At 36.7% G+C, this 18,647-nt stretch overlaps 1 long non-coding RNA gene across 1 annotated transcript in view; it reads right to left on the bottom strand.

Annotated features, from left to right (window-relative positions):
- Positions 1-18,647, bottom strand: part of LOC122689454 — a 176,562-nt gene that overhangs the window by 125,000 nt on the left and 32,915 nt on the right. Inside the window, exon 2 of the long non-coding RNA XR_006339816.1 lies at positions 15,854-15,966. This is a non-coding gene — a long non-coding RNA (uncharacterized LOC122689454). The remainder of the gene's footprint in view (positions 1-15,853; positions 15,967-18,647) is intronic.

Genomic DNA, 18,647 nt, shown 5'->3' with positions numbered 1-18,647 from the left:
GTTCCTTACTCTATCAAAAAAGGTTTCCACATGATCATAGTCAAGGTCGGCAGTAGTGTGCTAAAGGTGCCTACAATTCATTAGCTGGTGAATTAGTTTCCAATTCAATTTCTTAGTTTCATGAATACAGGAATCACAACTACTTGTAAAACTCTATTTCAGAACATGAAATTACAAGATAGCATTATAAAGCATTCTTGACTTTTCTAAGATACCCATTTGTGAATTTATCTGTAAAAGATTGAGCATAGGCAGCTAAAGATTCCTTGAAATGTACATGTATAACAGCTCAAAGAAATAATGCTAACAGAGACAAAATACATCATTAAAATAAGTAAGCTTAAATATGCAACTCTTTGCACTTGGGCACGTACCAGCACAAGACACAGAAATTATATATCTGAGAATTTCTAATGTGTGTTGACTTCAAATTGGAATTAAAGGACTCAAATTCATGTCAAGAAGAGCTCCATAGGGGTCACTGAAGCCATCCAAACAGAGGGATACATTTTATGATAAAAACTATCCAGGCAACTTTAGATTGTAGGGAATATCATTTTAAATATAAAACCCGTACCTTTAACTTTAGATTGTAGGGACTATATTGTTTTAAATATAAAACTCATTCTTTTAAATTTAATACTAAAACCTGTTTAATATGCCCTTCTATCTTATCAAGTGGAATCAAGCGAGCATGATTAAATGCTTTAAATTTCAAAGATTTTTCTGAATTTCATGATCACCTGAAAGTCATTTTTTCACATTACTCAGATTATAGGTAGAAACGCAGGTAACATGATGTATTGAAGTGAATAAGTACCTGGCTGGATCATACAACATATTTGTTTATTTTGAGTGTGGCTCTCCTGTTTTCCCTGTTATTTTATTTCTTCTAAAACTAAAGGTAATGTCAAACTAAAAGGAGATTTGGTGCCCTAGTTAGTTAGGTTCCCACTAGAGTTTTTATGTAAACTACTTAATTCAGTGTATACATGCTAAAATGGAATCACTAAATAACCTTAATCACAACTATGTAATTGTCCCTTTTAAGTTTCCTATGTGCTTCTGTAGGATATAAGAGTTACTTTCCTTTATAGACAATAAAGTACTGAGTTATTGACATAACTATCAATTTTAGATCACTAGAATATCAGAGTCAGAAAAGCTCCTAAAAACTGTATAGCCCTACTTCCTCATTTTACAGTGGAAAATTAGGCCCATAAAGAAAAACAAAAATTATAGAAATAACTGTAAGTAAAACTGACCATGTGTCATGTCACTATATGATCATGTACTATGACAACTCACACTCAGAAAAAAACATTTAGAACTCTGAAATAATAAAAAAAAAATTTAAAAAAAAAGAACACTGAAATTGTCAAAAAAAAAAAAAAGACGTTTCATCTAGATCTAGTCTCCAAGATATATGAAACCTTGAACATTTCCTCTAAGTTACTGATTCTCTCACTAAAACAACTTTTTACATTAAAAAAATTTTTTTTACTATACCATAAAGCATGTGGGATCTTAGTTTCCCCACCAGGGATTGAACCCACAACCCCTGCAATATAAGCTCTGAGTCTTAACCACTGGACCAACAGGGAAGTCCCACAAAACAACTTTTTCTTCCCATTTCAACACTGACACTTAAAGTTTTGTCTTGCTTCTGTGGTTAACAGAGTCATGTGAGTGAGAAAGCTTCTGTTTCTCTGTCACATAGAGAAAAACTGTAAGTATTTTCCCTTTAAATACCTCTTTGAAAGTGAAAAGTGAAAGTGAAGTCACTCAGTCATGTCCAACTCTTTGTGACCCCATGGACTGTAGCCTACCAGGCTCCTCCATCCATGGGATTTTCCAGGCAAGAATACTGGACTGGGTTGCCATTTCCTTCTCCAGGAGATCTTCCTGACCCAGGGATTGAACCTGGTTCTCCTGCATTGTAGGCAGATGTTTTACCATCTGAGCCACCAGGGAAGTTTAGGATTTTGCAATTTATTTTTTACAAATTAAATGAGCATATAGTGCAGAATTCCCATACACCACCCTTCACAATATGCCCCATTATTAACATCTTGCATTAGTGTGATACACTTGTTATAATTAATGAACCAATACCATTAGATTATTACCAACTAAAGATTTAGTTTAAATTTATACTAAGTTTGATTCTGTGTTGTACAATTTTATGGGTTTTGACAAATGCATAAATAGAGTCCACCATTACAATATCACACAGAAAAGTTTCGCCTCTGTAAAAACTCTTCTGTGTGCTTCATCTAGTCAAAACTTTCCTGTTCCCTTGATCTCTGGAAACCACCCACCTTCTTGCAGTCTCTCTAGTTTTGTCTTTTCCAGAAAGTCATATAGCTGGGATCATACAATATGTCACCTTTTCAGAATCACTTTTTTCACAATATGTATTTAAGATATACCTCTGTCTTCCTGTGGCTCAACAGCTCATTTCTTTTTTTCCCCACTGAATAATATTCTATATAGATATATATGACTGTTTGTTCACCCATTCACCTGCTGAAGGACATCTCAGTTGCTTGAATTTTTGCCAATATTGAAAAAAGCTGCTACAAACATACATGCACAGGTTTTTGTATAAACGTGAGTTTTCAACTCAATAGGGTAAAAACCTAGGAGAGCAATCACTGAATTGTATAAAGACTATTTTTAGATTTGCAAGAAACTGTCAAACTCTCTTATAAAGTGGCTGTATTATTTTGTATTCCCACCAGCAGTGAATGGGAGGTGAGGAAGGTGCAGAAGAAAAGTTTGAAGATAGCAGAGACTGGTTCATGAAGTTTAAGAAAAGATGCTGTCTCCATAACATAAAAAGTACAATGTGAAATAGCAAGTGCTAATGTAAAAGCTACAGAAAGTTATATATAGCTAGGACAATTAATGAAGGTGGATACACTAAACAAACATTATCAATGTAGACAAAGGCCTTATACTGAAAGAAGATGTCATCTTGGACTTTCATAGCAAGGAGTCAATGCCTGGTTACAAAGCTTAAAGGACAGGATGATACTCTTGCTAGGGGTGATCCAACTGGTGACTTGAAGTTGAAACTGATACCCGTTAACCATTCTGAAAATCCTAGGGCCCTTCAGAATTATGCTAATTTGATTGTGCCTGTGCTCTATAAATAGAACAACAAAGCCTGTATGATAGCACATCTGTTTACAATATTGTTGACTGTTTTAAGTCCACCATTGAGACCTACAGCTCAGGAAAAAAGAGATTCCTTTCAAAATATTTCTGCTCATGGACAATGACCCTAGTCACCAAAGAGCTCTGATGGAGATGGGCAATAAGATTAAAGTTGTCTTCAAGCCTGCTAACACAATATCTGTTCAGTAGCCCACAGACCAAGGCATCATTTTTAATTTTAAGACTTACAATTTAAGAAATATATTTCATAAGACTGTGAGGAGAAGGGGGCAACAAAGGATGAGACTGTTGGATGCCATCATCAACTCAGTGGATATGAGTTTGAGCAAACAGTGAGATAGTGAAGGACAGGGAAGCCTGGCGTGCCACAGCCCATTGGGTCGCAAAGAGTTGGACATGACTGAGTGACTGAACAACAACATAGCTGCCGTAGATAATGATTCCTCTGATGGATCTGGGCAAATTCAAGTGAAAACCTTCTGGAAAGGAGTTACCATTCTAGAAGACCTTAAGAACATGCATAATTCAAGGGAAGGGGTCAAAATAGAAACATTCCCAGAAGTTGGGAAGAAGTTGATTCCAACCCTCATGGATGACTTTGAGGGGTTCAAGACTTCAATGGAGAAAGTCACTGCAGATGTAGCGGAAATAGCAAGAGAACTAGAATTAGAAGTGAAGCCTGAAGCCTTGACTGAATTGCTACAATCTCAAGATAATACTTTAACAGATGAGGAGGTTCCTCTTATGGATGAGCAAGGAAAGTGGTTTCTTGAGATTAAATCTACTTTTAGTGAAGACACTGTAAAGACTGTTGAAATGGCAACAAAGGATTTAGAATATTACAGAATCTTAGTTGATAAAAGAGCAATATGGTTTAAGAGGAATGACTCCAATTTTGAAAGAAGTTCTACTCTGGGTAAAATATTATCAGACAGCATTGCACACTATAGAGAAATCATTCATAAAAGCAAGAGTCAACTGGCACAGCAAACCTCATTATTGCCTTATTTTAACATATTACTACAGATACTTTAGGCTTCAGCAACCACTATCCTGATTAGCAAGCAGGCATCAGCATCGAGGCAAGACTCTCCACCAGCAATGAGATTACCACTTGCTGAAGGCTCAGCTTCATTTTTTAACAATAAGGTATTTTTAAACAGGTATTTACATTTTTATCAAAGAGGACACAAATAGATGGAGAAAAATACCATGTTCATGGATTTGAAGAATCAATATTGTCAAAATGACTATACTACCCAAAGCAATCTATAGATTCAATGCAATCCCTATCAAGCTACCAACAGTATTCTTCACAGAACTAGAACAAATAATTTCACAGTTTGTATGGAAATACAAAAAACCTCAAATAGCCAAAGTAATCTTGACAAAGAAGAATGGAACTGGAGGAATCAACCTGCCTGACTTCAGACTCTACTACAAAGCTACAGTCATCAAGACAGCATGGTACTGGCACAAAGACAGAAATATAGATCAACGGAACAGAATAGAAAGCCCAGAGATAAATCCACGAACCTATGGACACCTTATCTTTGACAAAGGAGGCAAGGATATACAATGGAAAAAAGACAACCTCTTTAACAAGTGGTGCTGGGAAAACTGGTCAACCACTTGTAAAAGAATGAAACTAGAACACCTTCTAACACCATACACAAAAATAAACTCAAAATGGATTAAAGATCTAAATGTAAGACCAGAAACTATAAAACTCCTAGAGGAGAACATAGGCAAAACACTCTCCGACATAAATCACAGCAGGATCCTCTATGACCCACCTCCCAGAACATTGTAAATAAAAGCAAAAATAAACAAATGGGACCTAATGAAACTTAAAAGCTTTTGCACAACAAAGGAAACTATAAGCAAGGTGAAAAGACAGCCCTCAGATTGGGAGAAAATAATAGCACACGAAGCAACAGACAAAGGATTCATCTAAAAATTATACAAGCAACTCCTGAAGCTCAATTCCAGAAAATTAATGACCCAATCAAAAAATGGGCCAAAGAACTAAACAGACATTTCTCCAAAGAAGACATGCAGATGGCTAACAAACACAAGAAAAGATGCTCAACATCACTCATTATCAGAGAAATGCAAATCAAAACCACAATGAGGTACCATTACATGCCAGTCAGGATGGCTGCTATCCAAAAGTCTACACACAATAAATGCTGGAGAGGGTGTGGAGAAAAGGGAACCCTCTTACACTGCTGGTGGGAATGCAAACTAGTACAGCCTCTATGGAGAACAGTGTGGAGACTTCTTAAAAAACTGGAAATAGAACTGCCATATGACCCAGCAATCCCACTCCTGGGCATACACACCGAGGAAACCAGATCTGAAAGAGACACGTGCACCCCAATGTTCATCGCAGCACTGTTTATAATAGCCAGGACATGGAAGCAACCTAGATGCCCACCAGCAGACGAATGGATAAGAAACTGTGGCACATATACACAATGGAATATTACTCAGCCATTAAAAAGAATTCATTTGAATCAGTCCTAATGAGATGAATGAAACTGGAGCCCATTATACAGAGTGAAGTAAGCCAGAAAGATAAACACCAATACAGTATACTAACGCATATATATGGAATTTAAAAAGATGGTAACGATAACCCTATATGCAAAACAGAAAAAGAGACACAGATGTACAGAACAGACTTTTGGACTATGTGGGAGAAGGCGAGTGTGGGATGTTCTGAGAGAATAGCATTGAAACAAGTATACTATCAAGGGTGAAACTGATCACCAAGCCCAGGCTGGATGCATGAGACAAGTGCTCGGGGCTGGTGCACTGGAAAGACTCAGAGGGATGGGATGGGGAGGGAGGCGGGAGCGGGGATCGGGATGGGGAACACATGTAACTCCATGGCTGATTCATGTCAATGTATGGCAAAAACCACTACAATATTGTAAAGTAATTAGCCTCCAACTAATAAAAATAAATGAAAATAAATAAATAGGTATGTACATTTTTAGACACAATGTGATTGAACACTCAATAGACTAAAATATAGTGTCAGTGTAACTTTTCTATGCACTTGGAAACCAAAAACTTCATGTTACCTGCTTTATTGCAATATTCATTTCATTGTGGTGGTCTGGAAGTGAAACCACAAAGTCTCTGTGATAAGCCTGTGTATCTGCAATACATTTAGATTATTTTGTCATGGTCTCCATTCCAATATGGAATCAATTGACTTGCTAAATGAATTTTTTAACTTGCACACATTAAGGTTCAATTTTTGTGCTACAAAGTTCTAAGTTTTGAAAAATGCATATTGTCTTGTAGCCACCCACTTAATATAATACAAAACAGTTTAATTGCCCTAAAAGTTTCTGTATGCTTCAACTATTCAAATTTCTTCTACCTTGAACTCAGGGCAACTACTAATCTATTTATCACCTCTAAAATCTGCCTTTTTCAAAATATCATATAAATGGAATCATGTCATATACAGCCTTTTCAGGCTGATTTCTTTCATTTAGCAATATTCATTTAAGATTTATCCATGTCTTTGCATGGCTTGAAAGCTCATTCCTTTTTACTGCTGATATTATTCCATTGTATGGCTGCACCACAGTTTATTTATGCATTTACCTACTGAAGGACATCTTGGCTGCTTCCAGTGTTTCATGTTTGTGAGTTTTGCTACAAACATTCATATGCAAGTTTCATATGGCCCTAAGTTTTCATATCAGTTGAGTAAATACCTAGGAATGTGACTGATAAATCACATGGTAAGCCTATGTTTACCTTTGTGAGAAACTGTCAAACTGTTTTCCAACATCACTTGACCATTTTCCATTTCTGTCAGCAATGAATGAGAGTTCCTTTTGCTTCGCATCCTCACAAGGCATTTAGATAGTCAGGTTTTTTGTATGTTAGCCATTCTCATAGGGGTACAGCTGGAACATATTGCTATTTTAATTTGCATTTCCCTAATGATAGACAATGTTGAACATCTTTTCATATGGTTATTTGCCATCTGTATATCTACTTTGATGAGGAATCTGTTAAGGTCTTTGCCCTATTTTTAAAAACAAGTGGTTGTTTCCGTATTGTTTCATTATTTTGCAATGTATATAAATGCCAAATTGTCATGTTTTACATCCGAAACTAATATAATGCTATATGTCAATAATACCTCAATTTAAAAATAAACACAATGCTATATTTAAAATAGATAAGCAACAAGGACCTAATATATAGCATAGGGAACTCTGCTCATTATTCTGTAACAGTCTAAATGGGAAAAGAATTTGAAAAAGAATAGATACAAGTATATGTATAATTGAATCACTTTGCTGTACACCTGAAACTAATACAATATTATTAGTCAACTGTACTTCAATATAAGGTAAAATTAAACACACATAAACCAAAAGAGTTCTTTGTATATTTTTGATGTAAGGTTTTCCCTGGTGGCTCAGTTGGTAAAGAGTCTGCCTGCAATGTGGGAGACCCAGGTTCAATCCCTGGGTCGGGAAGATCCCCTGAGAAGGAAATAGCAATCCACTCCAGTATTTTTGCCTGGAGAATCCCATGGACAGAAGAGCCTGGTGGGCTACAGTCCATGGGGTCACAGAGAATCAGACAGGACTGAATGACTAACTCTTTACTAGATGATATGTGATTCACAAATGTTTCCTCCTGGTTTATGGCTTGTCTTTTCCAACTCTTATTTTATTTTGCAGAGCAGATTTCTTTTTTTATTTTAGTGAAGTCCAATAGATTCAGTTTTTTTCTTTTGTGGATGATACAGTTAGTATTGTTATTAAAATCTTATCACCAAACTCAAGATCACATAGGTTTTCTCATGTTATCTTCTAGAAACTTTATAATTTTACATCTTATATTTAAGTATATGATACATTTGAAGTTAATGTTTGTGAAAAGTGTAAGGTCTGTGTTTAGGTTTTTTTTTTTTTTTTTTGCTTTATTGTTGTCAAACTGTTCCAGCAGTATTTTAGAAAAATCTACTCTTTCTCCATTAAATAACCTTTGTGTCTTTGTCAAATACCGGTTGGCTGTATTTGTTCAAGTCTATTGCTGGACTCTCATTTCTATTATATTGATCTAAGTGGTTTTTTTTTTTTCCACCAATACAACACTGTCTTGGTTACTTTATCTTTTAAAAAGTTTTCAAATCAGGTTGTGTTAACATTCCAACTTTGATCCTCTTCAGTATTTTTCAGGTTATTCTTTTTCTTTCTATATAACTTTGAGTGTCAGTTTTTCAATACCTAAGAACTAGCTTGCAGGGATTTTCTTTGGGATTATATTAAATCTACACAGTTGGGAAGAATTGACATTAACAATAGCGAGTTTTCCAATTCATGAACAGGGACTTATTTAAATTTGCTTTGATTTCTTTCACCAGTGTTTTATAGTTTTCTATAAATAGATTCTGCTTTGTTTTTTATACCCAAGTATTTCATTATTTTTATTCCATTGTAAATGTTACTATTTTATTAAAATTCTAATTCCAAATCTTAATTGCCAGTATATAAATAAATGATTGGCTATTAAAGAAATGAAAACCAAAACTACAATGAAGTACCACCTCACACTGGTCAGAATGGCCATCATTGAAAAGTCCACAAATCATAAATGCTGCAGATGGTGTGGAGAAAAGGGAACCCTCCTACACTGTTGGTGGCAATGTAAATTGGTGCAGCCACTGTGGAAAACAGTATGGAGGTACCTTTAAAAAAGTAAAAATAGAGCTATCATGTGATCTTGCAATCCCACTTCTGGCCATATACTCAGAGAGAAATAAATTAGTGTTTTTGTTTTCTTTCAATATATACCCAGGAATGTTTAATGTTTGATCTTTCTACAGGTCCCAGAGGCTTCAAGTTTCTTTAACCTTCTGTTTCCTACCTTGACTTTGTGCTTCCTTAAGATTTCCAGTCAGAAAGAATCTGTTTCTTGTAGCACTTTCAGGTAAAACCCCCTTTTATGATACTGATGCTCTGTTGGTATGACTATGAAGTATGGAGCTGGGGAGATTTCTGTAATCTTATGATTAAATAATCATCTATTAGTGGCCCTGTATCTCAGAACTATGACATTCAAAAATATTTCTCTATTTGTATTGCTTTTTGCCTTAGCACTTTACGGATGGCCTAGAACCAGCATTTCCAATCCTTGAACCCTGTAGACTATGTTTTAACACCTTAGGTAAGACACGAAGGCTAGATGGAGCTGAAATCAAAGGAATTCCCTTCCTCTGACTGGGAAAAAGCCCTAATATAGTTTTCAATCCTGTATAGTAGGATTTTGTTATGGAGAAGTATCTTGGTATGTTTCACAATTATCATTCTTCCCTCACTTTTCCAGAGCCACAAAGGGATCTTTCCTAGATATTCCATGATGAGAACCCAGTGGAATTTCTTAAGGTAAAGACCATGAAAATATGAAGGATTCTCCTAAGACTGGAGCCCTTAGGGATTTGTTATTCTCTTGAAAGTTAACACACAATTTCTAGCAAAAGTCATCAAAATGATCACTTTACTAGTCCTACTAAATTTTTTATGTTTGCCATATAATTCAGTCTGTTTTTTTTCTTTTACTTTTTATTTTATATTGGAATATGGCTGATTAAAACATTGTGATAGTTTCAAGTAGACAGCAAATGGACTCAGTCATGGATATACATGTATCCATTCTTCCCCAAACTCCCTTTCCATCCCAGCTGCCAAATAATCCAACTAATTTATGGTTCAGGGACTTATGCTCCAAATAAAACAGCCTTGAATGTGACTCTCCTGATACATTTGTCTCTCTAGATTTGGGAGTGTTTGCTCTGCAACCTCAGTTCAACAATTAGTCCGAGGAAAGACATAGATTTTCAGTTTGTATAACTTTTTCTTATAGTTAATTTTGGAATGTTGGTTTTTAAACTGTAAATATTAGAGCTGAAACTGGAAGTCAAAATTGACTTTAAAACAAAAGTCCTAAGCAGAGATACAGCAGATAAATAATAAGGTGATAGGAAGATATGAAAATGACTTGGGAAAACTAAAGTTAAAAATGATACAGAAGAGTTAAAACTTGACAGAATATCACATTGAAGCAGAAAAAAAGAAGGAAACATGCAACTAAAAAGACATCTGAGGATATAGAGGAGAGATTGATTAAAGTAAGCAAAGTCAAATGAAAAATGATAAATGGTATCCAATATGAAAAAAGTGAGTGCTCCTGAAGAAGAGAATCAAAGTAAAAGAAGAGAAAAACGCAAAGATTTAATTCAGGAAACCATACAGAATATAAGATTTAGCCTTAAGACAAAGTTTTCTTTCATTTGGTCACAGTGTAAATTGGTACAAAAAGCAACACTGATAGTTTAACTAAACTAGATTTCAGAGATAAAGAACACTGCTCTTTAGTCGCTAAGTTGTGTCTGACTCTCTGCGACCCCATGCACTGTAGCCCACCAGGCTCCTCTGTCCATGAGATTTCTCAGGCAAGAATACTAGAGTGAGTCGTCATTTCCTCCTACAGGGGATCTTCCTGACCCAGGAATCAACCCTGCATCTCCTGCATTGAAGGCAGATTCTTTACCACTGAGCCACCAGAGAAGCCCAAACACTGTACAATGTAGCAAAACTCATCTTTAGGCTTATAAAGGGGTAATATCAGTCCAGTCTCAGAAGTCTTCATCACAACAGTCACTGTCAGAATATAGTGGATCAATGCTTAAAAGCATAAATGACCTAAGCATTTTATACTGAGCCACAGTGCCATTTAAGTATAAAAGAAGAGACAAAAATTTCAAATATACAAGAAATCAGCACATATAGTTCTAATGAGTCCTTACTGCACAATGGAGAAACTGCTGCATAAAATCTGTTAATGAATACTTTAAAGACAGTAGGAGTATGAAAATTATTGTTACAAAGAAGAATCTAAATGCTTTTAAATGTAACTACAGAGAAATAATACAACAAAAATCACACAATAATGATGAAAAGCTAACAGGCAGTATAAGAAAATTTTCTAAATTTCTTAGCCATGGATCTAAAGATAACTTTAAGGTTGCCAAGTCAAGTAACTGAGTGATAATAAATAAATATAAATTTATAATAGTGAGCACCAATCATTCTAAAAATAGTGGCATAATTCACTAAAACTGGATAGTGAGGGAGGGAGATGGAGAGATGGATCAAAGTACATGTGAAGTAATTTCATAACTTCTCATAGTGGGATAACAATAGATAAAATTTCCCACTGCCTTCAGATGGTAAAGAATCTGCCTGCAATGCAGGAAATCCAGGTTGGATACCTGGGCCAGGAAGATCCCCTAGACAAAGGAATGACAACCCACTCCAATGTTCTTGCCTGGAGAATTTTGTGGACAGAGAAGCCTGGTTACAGCCCATGGGGTCTCAAAGAGTCGGACACGACTGAACAACCAACAATCCCCCTGGTAGACAGTAGCTCCACTATAAATTTCTCAGCAAGAAACTGGCCTCATCAGTGTTGGAAACTGGCCTCATCAGTGTTGAATATGTTATCTCCAAACACCATTATTTTATTCCATGAAGGTACTGTTTGGGACTTTTAGTTGGGTGTTTCCATTTTTCATAGGGATTATAGATGCTTGCAGCAAAGTATAGCACAACTAACACCACTATGAGGGAGAAATGATTCATTTATTTTCCTTATTTTGAGGCATCACTGCCACTCTACACTAAAAACACCATCTTCCCATCTGGGTCTGGCAATCTAAACCCTGATATCAAGTTCCCTTTTCTTCTTCCCACTCCATACAAGTGTGCCTTTTGACTCCTGGCATGTGGGTTAAAGTTTTATGGAGGGAAATTTGTCTCTACTGCTCTATACTTATCTATTCTTTATCCCAAATGTACTTCCTATGGACATGCCAATCTAGCCCCTAATCCTGCAAGGCCTTATATCTCTTCCCTTCCATGTACCTGACTCTTCCGTTCACACTGTTCCTTCTGTCATCAGACAGCTTAGAGATACAGACATATCTACTGGGAGGAAGGGTTCTCTCACCTTACTGACTTTAATTGTCACCAGCTGTGGTCCATTTTGCTGTTATCTTGGAATGGTGCAGTTCTATGACTGCCCTTGAAGCCAGTCGAGATGCATTTGATGTGGGCTACTATTCACTCTGTGTAATGACCAAAATGTGCTGCCCTTTTTTCTCCATTTGGCTTTCTTAAAGTAACTGCAATTCTGTGAGTAGATGTATTACTAGAACTCAGGTAAAGAAGTCTGTTTGTTCTCCTCCATGTCTTCTGAAATTGAAAGGACAAAAGGTTGAGCTCAGAACAGTACTGGGCAGCAAAAGCAGAATGAAGGAGAAATGGGAAGGGGCTCTTAATGAGAATGGGTGCAGATTGAACATAAGGCTCATGCCGGCAAGGACACGTAAGCCTCTTTGAGGGGAGATTGTCAGTAAAGAAGAGAAGCTTGGGCAGGATCATCTGACCTTGCTATTACCTCTGGACTTGAGTTTAAAAAAGATCTTCTTCCCTCTGGTGCTTATGGTTCATTGTCTCCTAAGTACACCCAGCTCCTTTATTTCTTGGTCATCTTAGCCTTGTTCAAACTTCCTGGCTTCTACCTTAAGGGTCCTACCCTTTTTGTAGAAATCCCTCCCCAGGACACTGAGGACCACACCCTTTCAGCGTTGTTTGGTCATCAAGGCACTGCCTTCAGTCAATGGTAGCTAGAAAAGTCTTATACCTCACAAATCACTATTCAGACACCTCCCTGGAGGGTGGGAATGCCAGGGGGCAATGTTCTGTGGTTTGAAATTGGGGATATTTCCTTAACACCTCTAAAGAGCCTTCCCAAATGACCTTCTACTTCTCATCTTTCCATGTTCAATTCTTGTGGTACATATGGCAGAGAGATGGTATTTCCTCTAAGCCATCCCTCATGGCCACCTCCTATATCCTTAATTCATTCTGTCTCCTGTTTGTCACCACCAACTGCTAGTTTGGATGCCTTACCTGCCATCTCTTCAACTTAACGCAGCTGTATTTCAGCCTGAGTGGAGGTATAAATCATCTCTCTTTTCTCCAACAACTTCCCCTTATATATTTTGAAGAGCACTCACTTATTGGTTACTATCAGACAACTTTTCCATCCTACCTGCTTTCCCCCATAACCTCATAAATCATATTAGTTTTCTGTTTTCCAGTCTGAACTCACTTCCTGAGGCTATCAAGGATTCAATAGAAAATCCTGCTGTACTGGTTATCTTGGTGTCATTTCAAATCTGAGGGTTCATTTTAATTTCACTAAGGTATAGCACTCAGACTTGGTTTTTACCAGTATAGGAATAAGGGCAAATATTTATCTGCTGGAAGTTGTCCTGGGTGTTTGTATGCAAGAAACTACAACTTAGGATTGATAAATGCTCTCAGGGCTTAGTTTAACTAGAGATGTGTCTTACATGAAATATATTTGCCAAGATATTTTGGCACTCAACAGACACTTTTATAAACTTAGTTTACCACTGGTGCTGTTAAGCTTCCTATCTCCTTTCCTTTCCTGAGGGATTCTGGAGAAAGGGAGATGATGTTACAGGAGGGACACTGGTGAAATTAATTTTCCTGAACAGTGGTAACAAACATGCAGCTTCTGGGAAGAGACAAATCCTCCAAGAGCAAGTTCTCTCCATTTAGCTCCCTAGGTAGAGGGTCTCTCATTCAGGTTGTAGTCACTGGAGGAAAAACATAACGAGGTTAGTGGAGTTTATAATCCTAAACTGACCAATAGGTTAATCTAGCCTGTGGTCCTTACAACCGTTTGGCCTAGCAAGTGACTTCTAGATTTTCCATTGAGCATCTACTTCCTGAGGGCCTCCAAATATGTTCATGGCCTAATTCTTGGAATCTGTGAATATGTTAGGTTACATGGTAATGGGGAATTAAGACTACAAATGACATTAGGGCTGCTAATCAGCTGACTTTAAAATAAGGGGATTTCTTGAATTATCACAATGGGTCCAAAAAAGTGGCAGAGGGCTCCAGAAGAAAGGAGTCAGGGAGATGTGACAATGGCAGTGATGCAATGAGACAGGTTATGTTTCCTAGCTTTGAAAATGAAAGGAATGACTATGTCCTTTAGAAGCTACGAAAGGGCAAGAAAATGGCTTATCACTATAGTCTTCAGAAAGGAATACAGCTCTGTTGGCACCTTGCCTTTATCCCAGTGAGACCCTGTTGGACTTCTATTCCAAAACACTGTAAGCTAACAAATTCATGTTTTTTTAAGCTTCTAAACTTATGGTAACTATTAAAGCATCAGTAGAAAAGTAATATACAGCACAAAGTATTAATACATCAATTCATAAACAATTTATTGAGACCTTGCTTTGAGTGAGTTGTTAGAGACCTGGGATTACATGCTATTGGGAAAAATAGCATATGATCCCTGATGCCACAGAGTTTCTAGCCCAACACAGGAACTAAGTCTTGAGGGCATATCTCAGGATCACAAGTCAGTGTTAGGGATCCTGTCCTCCAGACTTCTGCTCCTGTTACTGTTTCCTGGACCTATTTTCAGGCCTTCTTCCCGTTTACTCCTCAGAATGTTCTCAGAGCACCCTCCTTTCTACTGAGAGCTACATATCCTTCTGCCAACTGCTCCTCTTCTTACTTTCCTTTAGGCTCTCCTAAGTTGATACAAATCTTCATCAATACAAATCTAAGATACCAATGTCCTGGTTTCTGAGACTTTCTCTAACCTGAGAGTAACCTATTTATTTATAATATCATTTAGTTTTCTCCATATTCTTTTACATGAAAGAATATCAACTCAGTATAAGTGCTAAAAGCATTTTTTTTTCAATTAGTACATTTGACCACGTATCATCAGCACAGAGACAGAATGTAGGTTCTAAGGAGACCATCATCACATTGGTTTTGGATTCAGAGAAACCAGAGTACAAGATAAGAAACTTGAGCCAAAGCCTGATGATGACTTAAAAATTATAGAGTTTGAGACTTGGTACAATTCTTGATGGAGACAGGAAGGCTGACAGACCTTACAGACTGTGTTTCCAAAAGGTCAGTGGTAGGATTCATAACAAAACAGATTTAACTGGAGTTCCCAGGTGGTGCAGAGGTAAAGAATCCACCTACGATTACACGGGACATAAGAGACGAAAGTTTGATCCCTGGGTCTGGAAGATCCCCTGAAGGAGGAAATAGCAACCCACTCCAGTAGTCTTGCCTGGAAAATTCCATGGACAAAGTAGCCTGGAGGGTTATAGTCCATGGGGTCACAAGAGTTGAGCGTGATTGAGTACACATGAACATGGATCATCAGCCAGTTCTGTGTACCTAGGTCATAGATTAGTAACTGAGGAGTGTTCAAATGTATTAAACAATCACTCTGGTAGCTTCTCTGAAATCTGGTGAATCATATCTAATTCCTTCCCTCAGCAAAAGTTCAAAGGTTACAACATATGTCCAAATAATTGTGACAAATGATGTGGGTCACAAAAGAAGAATAAACCAGGAGCCTCTGAAGTCAAGAGGTGAGTGGTTTTCTGCAATACAGCTTCTAGTATTTAATGCCATCCACTCTGCAGAGAACAGTTTTATAAAAATATAAATTTTATTATCTCTTCTAGTAAAGTTTATATACTCACTTTTGAGTATGTATCCCAGAAAAATCCTCAGGTAAAATCCAAGAGCAAATGAACACAGCCGGTCTTCATAGCAATTGTGTGGAAGTGGATAGTTTGAGACTAGGTGTTCATCTCTGTGGACAAATAAATAAAGGTGTTTACTCACTCTAAAATACTAGTCAGTGGTTCAAAACAATAGCTTAAACTTCTGCACATATACACAGCAGCATTGACACAATTTATCACACTGTAAATTTATACAGGTAAACACACTGACTGAAATTTTTACAGTTGAAATGGCATGGTGGCTGGACTTGCTTTACAAATAGCCTAACAAAAATATAGAAATAATCAGGGAACTGGATATAATATGGATAGTAAAATGTTGATAACTGTTGAAGCTGGGTGATGCACACACCACTAGTGAATATTCTTTAAAAAAACATGTCTTCAAGTTATTTGCCCATTTTTTTAATTGTGCTAAAATACATGTAATGTAAAATTCATCACTTAAGCCATTTTAGAGTTAACAAGTCAGTGACAAGTCAGAATAAGTATTAATCTTCACTATATATTTCTAGAATGTTTTCATCACACAACTAGGGAGGCCATACCCACTAAGTAGCATGAATATAAACCAGAAAATTATGGAGACATAGCTTTAAAACACTTAAAGAGGAAAAAGAAATGGCAACCAAGAATTATATAGCCATTGACATCGTATTTGCAAAATAAAGATAAAATAAAAAGTTAAAGTTTTAAAAGTAAAAGAATTCATCAGCAACAGACCTGCATTATCAAGCAGATTAAAATAATTCATTCAGATAGAAGAAACAGACTCCCATGAGAATATGGATTTACTCAATACAGTGGTGAACACTGAAAAACTGTAAATATTTGCATAAATATAAAATAGGGTTTTCTCTTATTTTTAAAATCGCTTTGAAAAATAGTATTTTCAAGCAAAAGTCATAACAAGGTTTATAGGATAATAAACATATGTAAAGGTAAATAGATGCCAACAATGACACAAAGGTCAGTAGGGAGTAAGTAAACATATACTGCTAAAAGGATACTATTCATAAAGTAATATCACATGAAGGCGGAATTTGAGAAGTTTTAGCTGTATACTATCAACCCTGAAGGAATCACTAAATTATTAAACTAAACAATGATAGCTAATAGAACAAAAAAGATAAAGTAGAATAATGAAAAATAATTAACTCCAAAGGATTTAGGGGGGGAAAGGAAAAAGGAAAGAAAATATAGAGGAAATAGAAAAAAATACAAAATGTTAATGTTATTCATGATTGGAGACATAAATACAATTCTCTAAATACCGTGTTGAATACACAGACAGAAAATCAGTAATGATATCAGTTCAGTCTCTCAGTCGTGTCAAACTCTTTATGACCCCATGGACTGCAGCAGGCCAGATTTCCGTGTCCAACACCAACTTCTGGAGCTTACTCAAACTCATGTCCATCGAGTCAGTGATACTATCCAATCATCTCATCCTCTGTTGTCCCCTTGTCCTCTTGCCTTCAATCTTTCCTAGCATCAGGGTCCTTTCTAATGAGTCAGTTCTCATTAGGTGGCCAAAGTACTGGAGCTTCACCATGAGTCCTACCAATGAAAATTCAGGACTGATTTGCTTTAGGACTGACTGATTCAATCCCCTTGCAGTCCAAGGGACTCTCAAGAGTTTTCTCCAAAACCACAGTTCAAAAACATCAATTCTTCGGTGCTTAGCTTTCTGTATAGTCCAACTCTCACATCCATACATGGCGACAGGAAAAATAACAGCTTTGACTAGACAGACCTTTGTCAGCAAAGTAATGTCTCTGCTTTTTAATATGCTGTCTAGAATAGTCATAGCTTTGCTTCCAAGGAGCAAGCATCTTTCAATTTCATGCTGCAGTCACCATCTGCAGTAATTTTGGAGCCCAATATAGATATAGAAGACTTGAAAAACTGTATGAATCAAATTGGCCTAACTGACAGTACTAGAACACTCCACCCAGCAATATCAGAATAGTCTTTACAAGTACATAGAGAACATTTACCAAGTAGACCATATTCTGGGCCAAGGAAACAAGTACCAATATATTTTAAAAGATAAATCATGTAATTTACTTTGTATTTCTGTATGAGTATTAAATTAGAAATCAATGACAAAGATATATTGTTTTATAAGTTATCTTTCCATTAAGCTTAAAATATTAAATCCACCCTTATTTAGATTATGTGACTGTCTGTATAGAAATTCACAGAATCTAAAAATGCTCCTAGAAGTAATAAAGGTAATAAGAATCTACAGTTTGTGTGGAAACACAAAATACCCCTAATAGCCAAAGTAATCATGGAAAACAAGAATGGAGCTGGAGGAATCAACCTTCCTAACTTAAGACTATACTACAAAGCTATAGTCATCAAGCCAGTATGGTACTGGCACAAAAACAGAAACATAAACCAATGGAACAAGATATAAAGCCCAGAGATAAACCCACACACATCTGGGCACATTATCTTTGACAAAGCAGGCAAGAACCTACAATGGAGAAAAGACAGCCTCTCCAATAGGTGGTTCTAGGGAAAATGGACAGCTACACGTAAAATAACAAAACTAGAACACTTTCTTAGAGAAGGAAATGGCAACCCACTCCAGTATTCTTGCCTGGAAATTCCTGCAGGCAGAGGAGCCTGGCAGGCTGCTGTTCATGGGGTCGCACAGAGTTGGACACAACTGAAGCAATTTAGCATGCATGTATGCATTGGAGAAGGAAATGGCAACCCACTCCAGTGTTCTTGCCTG

Source organism: Cervus elaphus, chromosome X, assembly GCF_910594005.1.
Source record: "Cervus elaphus chromosome X, mCerEla1.1, whole genome shotgun sequence".
In the NCBI taxonomy this organism is placed as follows: domain Eukaryota; kingdom Metazoa; phylum Chordata; class Mammalia; order Artiodactyla; family Cervidae; genus Cervus; species Cervus elaphus.
The sequence above is the reverse complement of the archived record's forward strand: the minus strand, read 5'-3'. Positions and strand labels throughout refer to the sequence as shown.